Raw genomic sequence first — 18,302 nt, forward strand, 5'->3', positions numbered from 1 at the left:
CCTCAAATCATTCTGAAGTTACAATTGATCTGCATATACACGTGGATGTTAAGTTTGATCATTTATAGTATTAATATAGGTTAACTAGGGGGCGCAGTGGATTAATCACCGACTCTGGATTCAGGAGTACCTGAGTTCAAATCCGGCCTCAGACACTTGACACTTACTAGCTGTGTGACCCTGGGCAAGTCACTTAACCCCCATTGCCCCGCAAAAAAAAAAAAAACAACAACAAAACAAAACAAAAAATATATATATAGGTTAACTATATTATAGATATATAGCTATAGCCTATAGGTATAGCAAAATCCCTCACAAGGCCAAGCAGTTAAAAGATGTTATCATAAATGATAGGAAGCAAAAATATCTAAAACCCTGGGGTTTTTTTAACCTTGTTGAACATCTGTCTCCTTGTAGAGTGAATGAGAAAAGATAAAACCATTTAAACCAACGTTTATTCCAAAACTGGATTAATTTAAGGTATAACCAGATTTTTTTTAAATCTAAAAGTGCTGCCTATGTTTCTGATATGATCATTCCGCATGCTGCATTACCTTCAACAGATTAGTTACATTTGTAATTATGTAGGACAGAATGTGACAATACAGAAAGAACATTTAACAGTCAGAAGAACTGAGTTCAAATCCAATCCCTGATGTTTTATTTACTATCTCTATAACCCTGAATAAGTTTCTTACTCTTCTTGTGTTTTGGTTTCCTTAGAGAGTTGGACAGGGTGGCCTCTAAGATCCCTTGAAGCTCTGGGTCTATTTCCTATCCTGTGAAAATGTGAATCTCCTTCATAACATTTTTATGCCTATCGGATTTATTTATTTGTTTTTATTTATTGTGCAGGGCAGTGAGGGTTAAGTGACTTGCCCAGGGTCACACAGCTACTAAGTGTCAAGTGTTTGAGGCTGGATTTGAACTCAGGTCCTCCTGAATCCAGGACTGGTACTTTATCCATAGTACCACCTAGCTGCCCCCATCAGATTTATTTTGCTGTTATGCCATAGTTATTGTGAAACTCAATAAAGTTTTAATTTCTTCTAATCTCTTTCCAAGTATTCCTGGAAACTCAGATTTGCTCTTTGGATAATGCATTTAGACAGTAAAATGTTATTAAAAAGTTGTCAGCCAAAATTCACCAATGACTAACAATTACAGAAAAAAAGTCAGAATCAGTAATGATCTGATCTGACATAAACTTTAATGACTAATTTTGTTTCATATGGTAACTTAAAGTTTTCCTTTGCATTCTAGGATATTAATCTACTATGCTAAGGTACTATACTAAGCACTGGAGAAACTAAAAAAGGCTTCTAAGATCTAAGAAACAAAACAATACCTGTCCACAGAGCTCATAATCTAAAGGGGTAGACAATGTGCAAAAAATAATGGACAAACAAGACATGTAATATCATAAATTGGATGTAATCAAAGAGTGAGTGGGAAGGAGCTAGCCTTAAGGAGGACCAAAAAAGACTTCTCTTTGAAGACAGGATTTTAGCTTTGAAGTGAAGGAAGCCAGGAGATTAGGGTAAGGAAGGATCTCATTCCAGGAATGGGAGAGAGCTTGTGAAAATGCCTGGATTTATAAATTGGAGTATCTTGTTCAAGGAAAATTAAGTTCATTGTCATTGGATCAAAGAGTACACGGGGAGAGGAGGAAGGAGTAAGGTCAAAGAAGACTGGAAAGGCAGGGGGTAGGTTGTGAAGGGCTTTGAACACCAATTTTATATTTGAACCTGGAGGTGATAGGGAACCGCTGGAGTTTAATAGAGGAGTGGCATGATCAGACCTGCACTTGGCAATTTACTGTTTGCTCAACTGTTAAAAAAAAAAAATGGGGATAATAACACCTACCTCCTAGGGTTGTTTGTTAGGATTAAACAAGATATTTGTAAAGAACTTAGCGCAGTGCCTGGCACAAAGTTGATACTGTATAAATGTGTATTCCCGGGGCAGCTAGGTGGCACAGTAGATAGAGCACTCACCCTGGATTCAGGAGGACCTGAGTTCAAATCCAGCCTCAGACACTTAACACTTACTAGCTGTGTGACTCTGGGCAAGTCGCTTAACCCCAATTGTCTCACCAAAAGAAAAAAATGCGTATTCCCTTCCTCTTTTCTTCCTACCCTCCCTCCACACTTTAGGGAGATCACTTTGATAGCTAAATGGGATGATGATTTATTGGAGTTGAGAGAAATCAGTGCCAGAGAGACCAACCAGAAGACTCTTACAACAATCCAGAAATCAGGCAATAAGGGCTTGTCCCACAGTGAAATCAGTATTAGAGAAGAGAAGAGAATGTAGAAGAGAGAAGGTAAGGTAGAAGCTACAGGACTTGGCAACCTATTGGATGTTGGGGGGTGGGGTGGAAACAATCTTTACAGCCACTGTTTCTGATAAAGGGTTCATTTCTAAAATATATAGAGAACTGAATTAAATATATAAGAATACAAGACATTCCCCAATTGAGAAATAATCAAAGGATATGAATAGGCAGTTTTCAGATGAAGAAATTAAAGCTATTTATAGCCATATGAAAAAATGTTCTCAATCACTACTGATTAGAGAAATGCAAATTAAAACTATTTTGAGGTACTACTGCACACCTATCCAATTAGTTAATATAACAAAAAAAGAAAAATGATAAATGTTGGAGATGTGGAAAAATTGGAACACTAATGCACTGTTGGTGGAGTTATGAACTAATCCAATCATTCTGGAGAGCAATTTGGAACCATGCCCAAAAGGCTATAAACCTGTGTGTACCTTTTTTTTGTTTTTGTTTTTGTTTTTGCAGGGCAATGAGGGTTAAGTGACTTGCCTAAGGTCACACAGCTAGTAAGTGTCAAGTGTCTGAGGTTGAACACAGGTCCTCTTGAATCCAGGGCCATTGCTTTATCCACTGCGCCACCTAGCTGCCCCCTATGTGTACCCTTTGACCCAGTAATACCTCTACTAGGTCTATATCCCAAAGAGATCATAAAAAAGGGAAAAGAACCCACATATACAAAAATATTTACAGCAGTTCTTTTTGTGGTGGCAAAGAATTGGAAATTGAGAGGATGCCCATCAACAGGGCTAAACAAGTTGTGGTATATGAATGTAAGCAGATGGATTTCAAAAAAACCTGAAAAAACTTACATGAATTGATGCTAAGCAAAATGAGCAGAACCAAGAGAATACTGTACACAGTATCAGCAACATTGTGTGATGATCAACTGTGATAGACTTAGCTCTTCTCAGCAATACAATGATCCAAGACAATTCCAAAGGATTCATGATGGAAAATCCTCTCCAAATCCAGAAAAAGAACTATGGAGTCTGAATGCAGATTGAAGCATACTGTTTTTTACTTTTGTTGTTGTTGTTTCTAATTTCTTGTGGTTTCCCCCCCCCCCTTTTGCTCTGATTCTTCTCTCACAACATGACTAATGTGCAAATATGTTTAACATGATTGTAATTTATAACCTAAATCAGATTACTTGCTGGCTTTGGGAGGGAAAAGGGAAGGGAGGTAGGGAGAAAAATTTGGAACTCAAAATCCAACAAAAGTGAATTTTGAAAACTATCTCCATATTGTCTCTTTCAATAGAATGTGAGCTTCTTGAGGTCAAGAGCTATGTTTTCACCTTTCTTTGTATCTTTATCACTTAACCCAGTGCCTGGCACATAATAAATGCTTATTGACTGATTAACTCACTAATAAGCAAATGGATGGTGAGATCAGTGATGAGTTCATTCAATACACACACACACACACACACACACACACATACACATATATATATATAAATACTTGCAGTTACAGCGGAAGGAAATCTCAAAAGGGATACAAAAGAATTAGACTTTCCTGCAGGTGGGATTTGACCTGAGTTTTGAAGGAAGCCATGATGTAGAGATGAGGAAGGAGAGCATTCAAGGAATGGAGGATTCCCAATGAAAAGCTATTAAGCCATGTTATGTTATGTCATGTAAGGAACATCAAGAAAACCAGTCAATTGATTGTCAAGTATATGGAGAGAATCCAGAAGGAGATGATCAGCAGGGTCAAATGCAACTGTAATGATTGGAATGATGCCACCTACTGGAGACTTGCTGTGGGAAAGCTCCACCATGAGGAAAATGCCTCAGAGACATTGTGGCTTTTCCTTGGCGTCAGGAAATGACGTTTGCTCATGGGTGCTGTCTATCAAGGCTACCAGCCAATCAACTTGAGGAGCCTCCTATTTTCTGGGAGGAGACAGGAAGGAGGAGAGGGAGCCTGCGCAGAGAGCTCTTGCTTTTGGGTTCCTGACTTGGTGGTGGTGGCGGCAGAGGACTTCACAGGAAATTTGAGGAAAGATAGGAATGCCAGGTTGTTGGAATTCTGTTCTCAATCTTTTTCTTTCTATTTTCCAATAAACCCTTAAAAACCTAAACTCGTTTTATCAGTGATTTTAGTCAGTTTCCCCCAAAACTGGGGGAACAGATTAGAATCCACATTTAGAATCTTAAATTACACACAACAGAGGTAAAAAAGAACAGGTATTGAGAAAAAGTCATTTGACTTGACAAGAGAATATTGGTAACTTTGGAGAATTAAATAAGAAGAGAAGAAATAGAGGCACCAAGTATAAATTACTTTCTTAAGATTCAGGAGGACCTGAGTTCAAATCCAGATTCAGACACGACACTTACTAGCTGTGTGACCCTGGGCAAGTCACTTAACCCTCATTGCCCTGCCCCCCCCCAAAAAAAGTTTAGTCTTGGAAGCATGCAGAAATCTAGGAAGAAAGCTTGTAGAGACAGAATGATCAAGTGAGGACTTTCTGAGGACAGGAGAGAAATAGGTATATTTATAGAGAAGGAGGCAGTAAGTAGGGACAGGCTAAAAATTAGAGGGTAGGGATGATAGAAGTTTTCATCTTCCATCAACCAGCTCATCATCTCCTACACCACAGCACTATTCCAACCCAATCACATCTTTTCTGAGAGATTGTCCAGGAAAGTTTCCCCCCAAATTTCTGCATTCCCTTTATTCTTGGGTGCATAGGTTTTATTATACCAGAAAAATTGAGTGATATTTTGCTCCACCAATCAATTTTTTTATTGTATAGAAATAATTAACACAATTAACAAGATTTGTTTTCTCTCCCACCTACCTCTCCTCTAGCTGAAAAAAAAAAGAAAAAGCCCTCTAAAAATTAGCATAAATAAGAAAAACAAATTTCTTCATTGACCATGTCCAAAATTGTGTCTCATTCTCTATCTTGAGTCTATCATCTCTCTGTCAAGAGGTGAATAGTATGCTCCACGGTTATCTGGAATTGTATAACAATAAAATGATCTGAATTCTTAAGTCTTTAAAATTTGTCTTTACAATGTTGTATATATTGTTCTACTCATTCTCCTCATTTCTTAAGAAGTTAGTTCATACACTAATGCATTGTTGGTGGAGCTGTGAACTGATCCAGTCATTCTGGATCAGTTTACAGCAATACCACTTTTGGGTCTTTTCACCAAAGAGATCATAAAAAAGGGAAAAGGACCCACATGTACAAAAATATTTATAGCTGCTCTTTTTATGGTGGCAAGGAATTGGAAATTGAGGAATGGCTGAACAAGTTGTTGTATATGAATGTAATGGGATTCTATTGTGCTGTAAGAAACAATGAGCAGGAGGAGTTCAGAGAAACCTGGAAGGACTTGCATAAACTGATGATGAGTGAGATGAGCAGAACCAGAAGAACATTGTACACAGTATCATCAACATTGTGTGTTGATCTACTGTGATGGACTAGATTCTTCTCACCAATGCAATGGTACAGAAGAGTTCCAGGGGACCCATGATGGAAGGGGATCTCCAAATCCAGAAAAAAAAAAAAAAAAAGAACTGTGGAGTATAGATGCTGATTGAACCATACTATTTCTTTTGTTTTTGGTGCTATTGTTTTTCTATTTTGAGGTTTTTCCTTTTTGCTCTGATTCTTCTCTTATAACATGACTAATGCAGAAATATGTTTAATGTTATTATGTATATATATAACCTATATCAGATTACCTGCTGTCTAGGGGAGGAGGGAGGGAGGAGAGGGAGGGAGAAAAATCTGAAATTGGAAAGCTTGTATAAACAAATGTTGAGAACTATTTTTACATGTAACTGGAAAAAAATAAAATACTTTTATCAGAAAAAAAGAAGTTAGTTCATATAACTCTCTCTAGGTATCTGAATTTTCCAGTTCATCATTTATTGCAGTACAACAGTATCTATTATACTCATATACCGTACTTAGTTCAGCCATTCCCCAATTGATAGGTACTTCTGAATTTCTAGTTCTTTGCCACTACAAAAAGAGCTACTACAAATATTTTTGTATCTATAAATACTTTTCTCTTTCTTTGATTTCTTTCGAATAGAAGCCAAGTAATGGTATTGTGGGGCCAAAGGGTATTCATAGTTTAGTGATATTTTTAGGCACAGTTGCAAATTGCTTTCCAAAGAGACTGGACAAATTCATAGCTCCATCAACAGTGCATTAGTATACCTATTTTTCCCAAAATCATCCAGCATTTTTCTCTTATGTCATTGAGAGAAGTGATTATTAATAACCAATGATTTGGGGAGATCCAGAGTCCCCTCCCCACTCTTTTTCCAAAACCCTGATCTTGGGGCAGCTAGGTGGTGCAGTGGATAAAGCACCAGCCCTGAATTCAGGAGAACCTGAGTTCAAATCCGGCCTCAGACACTTGACACTAGCTGTGTAACCCTGGGCAAGTCACTTAACTCCTCATTGCCTTGCCAAAAAAAAACCCCAAAACCCCCAAAAAACAAAGCCCTGATCTTTAAAAGTTCAGTCTCTTGAAGAACATTGCTGATAATGAGATTGGACTTTCTTGTTCAAGACTCCACCCAGGTGGAGTAGCCTATGTGTCCTGCTCAGACTTGAGTGTAGCATAAATTCTTTGTCTATATTGCCCAAGATGGGGGAGGGGTTAGGGGTAGGGGGGTGGTGGTCAGGGTTAGAGTCTCTCTTTCCAAAGGTGATGTTTTTTTCCAAATTACTTGTAAAAACAAATTTTGACATCAATTTTTAAAACTTCATGTTCTGGGGGCAGCTAGGTGGTACAGTGGATAGAGCACCAGCCCTGGAGTCAGGAGGCCCTGAGTTCAAATCCAGCCTCAGGCATGTGATCCATACCAGATGTGTGACCCTGGGCAAGTCACTTATCCCCAATTTCCTCCAAAAAAAAAATTATGTGAAAACTTCATGCTCCAAGTTCTCTTCCTCCTTCCCTCCCCACCAACCCCCAAGAACTCAAGCAATTCAATATAAGTTATACATGAGCAGTCATGCAAAACATTTCCACATTAGCCAGGTTGTAAAAGAAAACAGACAAAAACAAAACTTCAGATAAAGGAACTAACAAAAAAATTATACTTCAATCTGTATTCAGATACCATCAGTTCTTTCTCTGTAGATGAATTGCATTTTTCATAAGTCCTTCAGAGTTGTCTTGGATCATTGTATTGCTGAAAAGAACTAAGTCATTCACAGCAGATCATCTTATAATATTGCTGTTATTTTGTATACAGTATATTTCACTTTGCATCACCCCATGTAGGTCTTTCTAGGTTTTTCTGATAGCATCCTGCTCATCATTTTTTTTTATAGTAAACTACATTTATATAGTACTTTATTTTTTTTTTTTTTGCGGGGCAATGGGGGTTAAGTGACTTGCCCAGGGTCACACAGCTAGTAAGTGTCTGAGGCCGGATTTGAACTCAGGTACTCCTGAATCCAGGGCCGGTGCTCTATCCACTGTGCCACTTAGCCACCCCCTATATAGTACTTTAAAGAGAGATTTCCTTACAATAAACCCATGAGGTTGATTATTGCAACAACAATAATAGATAACATTTACATAGTACCTTATATCTGACAAAGAATTTTCTACATAATTGCCCAGTAAGTAAGTACCATAAAGTTTTGCCATCTTCATCATCAATCCTTATCAATCAATCTTCTTCTTCATCCAATCATCATCGATCCATCAATCAATCATTCAAACATCTCAGCAGCTGCAGCACCCAAATTGCTCTTGTCTCTGCTTCAAATTTTTTTCCAGTTACTATTCCCTCCCCATAATATTTACTCTATTTTCTCTTTTGTTAACCTATCCCTCCTCAAAAGTGTTTTGCTTCTGACTGGACCTCCCCAATCTGCCCTCCCTTCTTTCACCCCTCCTCCTGTCCCCTTCCCCTCCTACTTTCCTGCAGTGTAGGATAGATTACTCTACCCAATTGAGTGTCTATGTTATTCCCGCTTTGAGCCAATTCTGATGAGAGTAAGGCTCACTCACTCCCTCATACCTCCTCCATCTTCCCCTCTATTCCATAAGCTTTTTCTTGCTTCTTTTACATGAGATACTTTACCCATTTCACCTCTCCCTTTCCCTTTCTCCCAGTGAATTCCTCTCTCACCCCTTAATTTTATTTTTTAAAAGATATCATTCCTCCATATTCAACTCACACCTGTGCCCTCTACAAAATAATTTATACTCCATCAACCTGCCCTAATAATGAGAAAGTTCACATCATCTTCCAAGAGATTGTCAGGGAAAATTGCCCTGATATTCTAGAAGCAGAAGGTAAAATAGAAATTGAAAGAATTCACCAATTACCTCCTGAAAGAGATCCCAAAATGAAAACTTCCAGGAATATAATGGCCAAATTCCAGAGCTCCCAGGTCAAGAAGAAAATATTGCAAGCAGCCAGAAACAATTCAAGTACTGTGGAACCACAGTCAGTATAACACAAGATCTGGGAGCTTCTACATTAAAGGACTGGAGGGCATGGAATATGGTATTCTTGAGAGCAAATGAATTGGGTTTACAACCAAAAATCACCTACCTAGTAAAACGGAGTATAATCTTTCAGGGGAAAAATGGGACTTCAATGAAAAAGAGGCCTTTCAGGTTTGAAGAAAAGACCTGAACTGAATAGAAAATTTGACTTTCAAATACAAGACCCTAGAGAAGCATAAAAAGGTAAACAGGAAAGAGAAATCATGAGGAAGGTTAAAAGGTTAAACTGTTTACATTCCTACATGGGAAGATGATACTTCTAACTCATAAGAACTTTCTCAGTATTAGTGCAGCTGAAAGGAATAAAGTTAGACAGAGGGCACAAGTGGGAATTGATTATGAAGGAGTGATATCTATAAAGCATTTATTTTTTTGTTTATGGTTTTTTTTTCAGGGCAGTTGGGGTGGGGTGGCATGCCCAGGGTCAAGCAGTTGGTGAGTGTCTTGTATCTGAGACCAGATTTGGACTTGGGTTCTCCTGAGTCCATGGCAGGTGCTTTGTCCACTGTGTCACTTAGGTGCCCCATGATGACATCTTTAAAATAAAATTAATGGGTGAGAAAGCTCTTTTTTCTGTTAAGGCTTTCAGGTAGTCCGATAATTTTCAAATTATCTCTCCTGGATCTATTTTCCAGGTCAGCTATTTTTCCAAGGAGATATTTCACATTGCTCTCTATTTTTTCATTCTTTTGGTTTTGCTTTATTGTGCCTTGATTTCTCATAAAGTCATTACCTTCCATTTGCTCAATCCTAATTCTTAAGCAATTATTTTCTTTAGGGAGCTTTTGTATCTCTTTTTCCATTTGGTTTTTCAAGCTGTTGAATTTTTTTATGACCCTCCTGCATCACTCTTGTTTCTCTTTCCATTTTTTCCTCTACCTCTCTTAACTTATCTTCAAAGTCCTTTTTGAGCACTTCCATGGCCTGAGACCAATTAATATTATTCTTGGAAGCTTTGGATGTAGGAGCTTGGACTTTTTTATCTTCTTCTGAGGGTATATTTTGATTTTCCTTGTCACCAAAGAAACTTTCTAGGGTTCACATCTTTTTTCATTCTGCTCATTTTGCCAGCCCATTTCTTGACTTTTAACTCCTTCTTAAAATGGGGCACTGGTCCCACGGTGCAGTGTCCCAAGCTTCAGGGGGTCCCAGGTGGTACGATTTAAGTAGAGGCACGTTCTACACTCCCCTGGCCTGTGCTCTGGCCTGCAAGTAACCACAGGCCTGCTTGCTCTTTAACCTGGGAACAGAATTCTATTTGACTGTGGTTGCAAGCTCTAGCATGCCTGTGCCCCTCTACTACCTGGGCTGTCACTCAAGACTGCTTCCTGGTTCAGAGCATGGGCAACACAACAGAGTTCCTCCTCAGTGCCAGCAAGGACCCCTGCAATCTCCCCTGGCGAACCACTCAACCCCCTCACCAGTCTGTGAGCTGAGTTCCAGAAGTAACTGCTGCCTCAGCTGATTCCAAGGTTTCAGAGGCCTGATTCTCTGGGGCTGGGGCTGGGTTTGTGTGGTGCAGCCTGGATATGCACTCCACTGTCATCCTGGTATAACAGACCTTTCCTTCCAACATTTTAAGCTGTCTTTGGCTGGAAAATGATCTCACTCTGTGCTTTTGTGGGTTCTGCTGCTCAAGGAATTGTCTTATGGCATTATTTTAAGGGATTTGGAAGGATTTAGGGGAGAGCTCCAAGGAGTCACTGCCTATCCTCCAGCATCTCCAAGGGTAATGTTGATGTCACTCTGGGCCCCTCATGGTAATATTTTCTTCTCTAATTAATTGTTAACTAATCATGGTTGATTCCTATGCTGGGGAATACCTACTTTTCAAATAGTATATAAACTATGAGCCTGTCCCATAATTGTCTTTGGTCTGAGAGAAATTGCCAAATGGCCATTCTTTTATTGATAAACATGCTGGGGGCAGCTAGGTGGCACAGTGGATAAAGCACCAGCCCTGGAATCAGGAGTACCTGAGTTCAAATCTGGCCTCAGACACTTAACACTTACTAGCTGTGTGACCTTGGGCAAGTCACTTAACCCCAACTGCCTCACTTAAAAAAAAAAAAAGATAAACATGCTGGCCTTATTAATAAAAATGATTAAATTATCCAGAAATTATGTTTCTTGTACCTTTGCCAATCCAGTTGATATGAAGTGGAACTCAGATTTGCTTTAATTCCTATTTCTCTAAATATTTGTGAATTGGATCATTTTTTCATATGGTTGTTGATAGGTTGGATTTTTTCCTTTGAGAATTTCCTGTTCATACCTTTGACAATTTATTAATTGGAGAATGGCTCTTATTTTTATAAATTTGAGTCCATTTTTTATATATTTTGGAAATTAGTCCCTTATCAGAGAAACTTGCTGAGTTATAACAAATTCACCCAATAGAATAAAACATCAAGAATTTCAAGGGAAATAAATTTTAAAAGTGAGAAGGAAGAAGGCTACCAATTCTCAAACTATACTATTACTAATTATCAAAAGGATATTAAAAGGGGATAGGAAGGGGAGGAAAAATAAGGAGTGGATAGGTAGGATAAGGAATAGGAGGGTAGGCTAGCAGGTAGAAGTAAAGCAGAGGAGTGAAGAGGGATAGGATAAATAGAGTGAGAAGGATAGTGAGGAAAAATAGGAAGGAGGAAAATAACAAGTAATTATATATAATTATATTGTATAATTATAGAATATGAATGGGATAAATTTACCCATAAAACATAAAACAGAAATGGATAGCAGAATAAAAATTTTAGTTCAACAATATGTTGCTTTCAGCAAACATTATAAAAAGGGTAGGTAAAGTCAATATAATTTTACAAAGGACAATATGACCTAATCTATGGACTCAAGGTCATTCAAATTAAATAATTTTAAATATTTTACTGAGAAAAAATAATAACAAATCTCATTATGAAGAACAAAAGGTCAGGCACTTCAAAGAAACCAGAAAGAAAGATGTAAAGAAAATAATTTTAGCAGTATCAGACTTTAAACTATATTATAAGGTAAGAGTATTGTTGAAGTCTAAAATGGAAACTTTGATTATTTTTAATTCAATTTTTTCTTGCATAATAAAACATGCACCCAAGAACAGAAGGAATGCAGAAAATTGGGAAAAAACCTTCATGGATAATCTCTCTAATAGGATGTGATTGGGTTGGAATATTGCTGTGGTGTAGGAGATGATGAGCTGGTTGACTTGGAAAGGCATGGAAAGACTTGGACTTGTGAAGGAAGTTGCTATTCTCCTTCAGAGAAACAGATGATGAGTGGAAATAAGCATAGTAAGGCCTTACATATTAGGTGTATGAATTTATATATGTGTGTATACAAACATTAAGCATGGATATGTGCATGTGTGTATGTATGCATGCATGTATGTATGTGTATATGTATGTATGAATCATCTATCTGTCTGTCTATCTATCTCCCTGCTTAATTGCAAGCTTCTTTGGGGGTGAGAGTAAAAATAAAGTTAAAAGTGCACAGCAGAGAACAAAAGAAAACTAATAAGGATGCAAAGAAAAGCTGGGCAGATTTGAAAACAATGTGTAGTATTTATTATATAGGTTTTCTTGAAATGGAAATTTATTGTTTTATATTGAATCCTCTCCTATGTTCTGCTGTGCACATGGCAAAATTTTTTTCTTTTCTCATTTTGTATTTAAGTTTAAAATTTTAAAAATTACTAAAAAAAGGTTTTGGTATTGTTAAAAAATCAAAAGATCAATCATTTGGAACATAATAGATTCACACGATATAGAAATAAATGAACTTAGGAACCTACTATTAGATAAGCCTAAAGACTTCACCTATTTGGGTAATGATTATTTGACAAAAAATCCTGGAAAAACTAGAAAGCAATCTGGCAGAAAACTATGTTTAGACCAACATCTCATACCATATGCCAAGATAATCTACATTCCTTGCATCAATCCTCAACCCCTAGAAGGTTTTCAAGGTCAGCATAACCTGGGCCTCCAGAGCTAAGCACTAAATAAATCTGGTCTCTAAGCAACAGATCTGGTCTCTCAGTCACACAGAGCTAGGTTGAAACAATAAAGTTTACCCATAAAATCCAAGCTAGCCATAGAGTATAATCTTTTTGATTCTGCTACTGTAGACTTTTTGCAAATATTTTATTTCAAATTTTTGTTTTGATAATCTTTAGAAATATTGGTCTAGAATTTTCTGTGCCAGTGTCTCCCATGTCTCACAATCCATACCAAAGTTCTTCAAAGAGACCTTGAGAATGTCCTTCTATCACTTCTGACCACCATGTAAGCACCTGTCTTGTGTGAGTTCTTTATAAAATAGTCTTTTAGGCAAACATACACATGTCATTTGAACAATATGGCCAGATCATTGGAGTTGTGCTCTTTGCAATAGAGTTTGAATGCTCACTAGTTCAGCTCAAGAAAGGACCTCAGTGTCTAGTATCTTATCTTGCCAGGTGATCTTCAGAAACTACCTAAGACAATTCAAATGGAAGAGGTTCAATTTTCTGGCATAGCTCTGCTATACTGTCCAGGCTTCACAAGCATATATCAATGAGGTCAGCACAATGGCTCTGTAGACCTTCAATTTGCTAGGCAGCCTAATACTTCTTCTCTCCCACACTTTCCTATGGAGTCTTCCAAACACTGAGGTAGCTCTGGCAATGCATGCATCAACCTCATCTATGTGTACATCCCTGGAAAGTATACTGCCAAGGTAAGTGATCTTATCCACAGCTTTCAGCTTTCAGGGTTTCTCCATTTGCTATAATCAATGGTTTCACATGTGGATGGTATAGTGTTGGCTGGTGGAAAACCTGGGGTTTTTTTGTTTGTTTGTTTGTTTTCATTTTTGTTTTTTGGTGAGGCAATTGGGGTTAAGTGACCTGCCCAGGATCACACAGCTAGTAAGTGTTAAGTGCCTGAGGTCACATTTGAACTCACGTCCTCCTGAATCCAGGGCCGGTGCTCTATCCACTGCACCACCTGGCTGCCCTGAAAATCTGTGTTTTTGGTGTTGTTAGGCCCAAATTAAGACAAGTGGCAAAGAACTAATCCATACTTTGCTGTGTCTCAGCCTTAAAGGCTGCATGAAATGCACAATCATCTGTGAATAAAAAGTCATGCACCAACTCCCCCTCTACTTAAGTCTTGATTTGTAGTTTTTTCAAGTTAAATATTTTGCTGTCAGTGCTGATGCCATTTTCATCCCTTTTGAAAGCATCTGACAACACTGCTGAAAACATCATGCTAAGAATGGGAGCAAGCACACAGCCCTGCTTTATTCCATTGGTGACTGGGAAAGCACAAGAGCGTTGTTCATTATCCAGAAACCATGCAAGCATGGTGTACGATACTGATGAACTTCGCTGGGCAACCAAATCTCACCATGATTTTCCATAGGCTCTTGCAACTGACAGTATCCAAGGCCTCGGATAGATTGATAAACATTATGTACAGACCTCTGTTCTTCTCCTGGCAATTCTCCTGGACTTGTTGGGCAAGAAACACTATGTTGAACACATTGGCTCTTAGCTAGATCACCATTTTCCAGGTGAAGGACAAGCTGAGTAGGGACTTGGGCAAAAATCTTGCCAGCAATGAATGGTAAGAGAGAGAGCCACCCACTGTGGTTGTCACAGGAAAACCCATTAGCTTTTTTTTTTCTTACCTTTTTCCTTTTTATGAGTGGACAACAGAAGCATCCTTGATCTCCTGGGGGATAACCTCCTCTTGCCATATAACAGAAGATTTCTGTCAGTTTTTGTATAAGTAGAGGACGTGGGGCAGCTAGGTGGTTCAGTGGATAGAGCACCGGCCCTGGAGTCAGGAGTACCTGAGTTCAAATCTGGCCTCAGACACTTAACACTAACTAGCTGTGTGACCTTGGGCAAGTCACTTAACCTCAATTGCCTCACCAAAAAAAAAAAATAATAATAATAAAATAAGTAGAGGACCCCTGCTTTGAAGATCTCTGCTGGAATGTAATCAGCCCCAGGCACTTTGCCACTTAAGAGGAGCCTAATAGCTGTCTAAATGTCTTCTTCAGTGCTAAAAAGAGATTGACTTCAACCTGAGGTAAACTTAATGATGGTCTATTGAGAGCACTATGGAAGTATTCAGCCCACCTCTTCAGGATCACGTCCTTATCATTGACTAGTGTAGCTCCATTAGCTTGAGTAGTTGGGATGCACCAAAGGTCTTTGACCTATAAATAGGCTTCAAATGGTAATTATCAAAACAATCTGGTACTGGTTAAGAAATAGAGAGGTGGATCAGTGGAATAGAATAGGTAGAAATTACACTATAGTAAATGACTATAGTGATCTGATAAACCCCCAAATCCAAGCTTTTGGAACAAAAACTCATTATTTGATAAACAGGCTTCAAACCATCATGAAAACATTTTGGATTGTTACTATCAGTGTAAAACTGAATTTCTTCTGCCTTCCTACTGAGCCAAGAATCCTGCATCTCTAAGCTTTACCTGCCCTTTACTTTTTTTTTTTAAGTGAGGCAATTGGGGTTAAGTGACTTGCCCAGGGTCACACAGCTAGTAAGTGTTAAGTGTCTGAGGCCAGATTTGAACTCAGGTACTCCTGACTCCAGGGCAGGGGCTCTATCCACTGCGCCACCTAGCTGCCCTGCCCTTTACTTTTGATGGAGTCTTTTTAAAGATGGATAAACTATCCTGTTGATACACCCTGTTGAGTTCTTGTTTTTCATTTAGTATCTTCTGAATTTCCCCGTCATTTTCATCAAACCAATACTGATGTTTGTGAGCATTCTAGCCCAGATGAGTAAATGTTGTTCTGTATACCAAATCTCTGAAAGCTGCTCACTCCTCTTCTGCTCCACTGTTACCAACAGTAGCAACCTACTGTTTTCCTCAGCTTTCCCTCCAAGTCAGTAACAAACTGTTCACATATAGAAGAGTGCTTTAATCTGTTGGCATTGAGTCTTTTGATAGTTGTCATGCTTTAGGGCTGCTTTTGTCGAATGTAAATGTTTGCCTTAGAAAGGTTAAATCTATGATGAGTTCAGCACTCTGTGCCACATATTGCCTTCATCTCTCTCACATTCTGTCTGTTTTTTCTCCTTACAAAGACATATTCTATTAAATATCAATGTTTTCTGTGAGGTTACATCCATGAAGTTTTGTGTGTTTAGGTAAACAGAAGACAGTGTTGGTGGTGAGAAGGTCATGAGTCACACAAGTCTATAGTACTAAGTGATTGTTGCTATTTCTGGTTTTTATTCCATTCCTCCCTATAATATCTTATAGTTTGTACTTCCTCTGTCATTAAAAGTCACCCAGAATTACAAGTTTGTCCTCTTTCAGGACATCGATGATGAGGGTCTCCAGGTCTTCATAACATTTTTCTTTGACCTTATCTGGGTTTGTTATGGTGGGAGTGTACTGATGATGGTGGTGTAGTATTCTCCTACAAGTGGCAATGGCAATTACATTTTCATGAGCCTGTCATTCACTCACAATAACTTCACAACAAGCAAACAAACTTGTTGACTAGATTAGATTTGATTACAAAACTAATGCCAGCTTCATGGTGCTCCCCTTCACTGTAGCAACTCCAGAAAACATGTATCCACCTCTACCTTCATTTGCCAGTCTTGTGTCACTCAGGACTGCTATGTGGATGTGATACCTGCTGAGTTCTCCCTCAACAAGAGCTAATTGTCTTTCAAGTTCTACTGGATTTGGGGTTGTCCATAAGTGTGTGCATATTCTATGTACCAATGGTATGTGGTGTGGTGTGGTATGGTGTGTGTGTGTGTGTGTGTGTGTGTGTGTGCGTGTGTGCGCATGTATGTTTTCATCTCAGGGTAGGATTCTTGCCAAGGTAAACAGGCCAGGGTTAGATTGGGTGAAGCAGGCAATTTTGAAAACATCTTTTCTCTTTTTTTAATCCTAATTTAGTATTTTATTTTCCCCGGTTACATGTAAAAACAATTTTTAACATTCATTTTAAAACTTTTGAGTTCTAAATTATCTGCCTTCCCCCCTGCCCCAATGTTGAAAAGGCAAGCAATTTGATATAGGTTATACATATGTAGTCAGGCAAAACATTTCCATATTAATCATGTTGTAAAAGAAAATATAGACCAAAAAAACTCAAGAAAAATAAAGTAAGAAAAAAATATGATTCAAATCTGTATTGAGATACCATCAGTTCTTTCTCTGGGGATGGATAGCATTTTTCATCATAAGTCCTTCACAGTGGCCTGGACAGCGGCAGTTGAGGAGGGAAGATGGACGATTTCCAGGCTTCAGAGCCTTCTTTTGTGGTTGATAAAGTGAGTAACATTGTAAAAGAGGCCATAAAAAGTGCAATTGGTGGTAACACTTATCAACACAGCAAAGTCAATCAGTGGACCACAATGTAGTAGAAGAAACTTTAAGTCAACTTACCAAGTTGGGGAAACCATTCAAGTACATTGTGACCTGTGTGATTTATTATGCAGAGGAATGGAGCTGGGCTGCATACAGCAAGCTCTTGCTTTTGGGATAACACCAGTGATGGAAGCTGCACAGTGAGATGGGAGAATAAGACCATGTACTGTATAGTCAGTGCCTTTGGACTGTCAATTTAACTTTCTTGGAATTGTATGGCCTCATTTTTTTAAACCATTTCCATTCCATCGTCTGTCTACATACTGTGAATTCAGCAAACTTTAAAAAAGTTTTAAAAGTATCTTGTAGGGGGGACATCCTAAATGGCCACTGTTACATGGGTTGCACACTTCACTTTGTTCCCTGTAAGTCGACATCCAGTATTGTTATTTTGTCTTAACTCTTCAATACTTCCAAGTATTCAAAGGTGCTAAAAATGAAATCTGCTGTAGCATGACACTTTTTCTAATTTCTGAAATGATTTATATAATACACTAACTTCCCACTTTATACTTTTCCTAGCAGAATAATAAATTATTAAATTTTTTTTTAAAAGTCCTTCAGAGTTTTCTTAGATCATTGTATTGCTGAAAATAGCTAAGTCATTGACAGCTGATCATCTTTACAATTGCTGTTGCTTTGTACACGGAACATTTCACTTTGCATCAGTACATGCAAGTCTTTCCAGGTTTTTCTGAGAGCATCCTAATCATTATTTCTTTCTTTTCTCTTTCTCTTTTTTCTTTTTGTGGGAAAATGAAGGTTAAGTGACAGCTAATAAGTGTCAAGTGTCTGAGGCTGGATTTGAACTCACATCCTCCTGAATCTAGAGTCAGTGCTTTATCCATTGCGCCACCTAGCTGCCCCCGCTCATTATTTATTACAGCACAATAGTATTCCACCATAATCACATACTACAATTTGTTCAAGTTCCAAATTGTATTACAGAATGGTTGAATCAATTTACAGATCCACTCACAGTGCATTAATTTCTCATTTTCCACATCCCCTCCAATATTTGTTATTTT

At 38.2% G+C, this 18,302-nt stretch overlaps 1 pseudogene; it reads left to right on the plus strand.

Annotated features, from left to right (window-relative positions):
• The first annotated feature begins 17,132 nt into the window (after window positions 1–17,132).
• Window positions 17,133–17,474, plus strand: LOC122732905 (annotated as a pseudogene).
• Window positions 17,475–18,302: the final 828 nt, after the last annotated feature.

This window comes from Dromiciops gliroides, chromosome 6 (assembly GCF_019393635.1).
Source record: "Dromiciops gliroides isolate mDroGli1 chromosome 6, mDroGli1.pri, whole genome shotgun sequence".
Classification (NCBI taxonomy): Eukaryota; Metazoa; Chordata; class Mammalia; order Microbiotheria; family Microbiotheriidae; genus Dromiciops; species Dromiciops gliroides.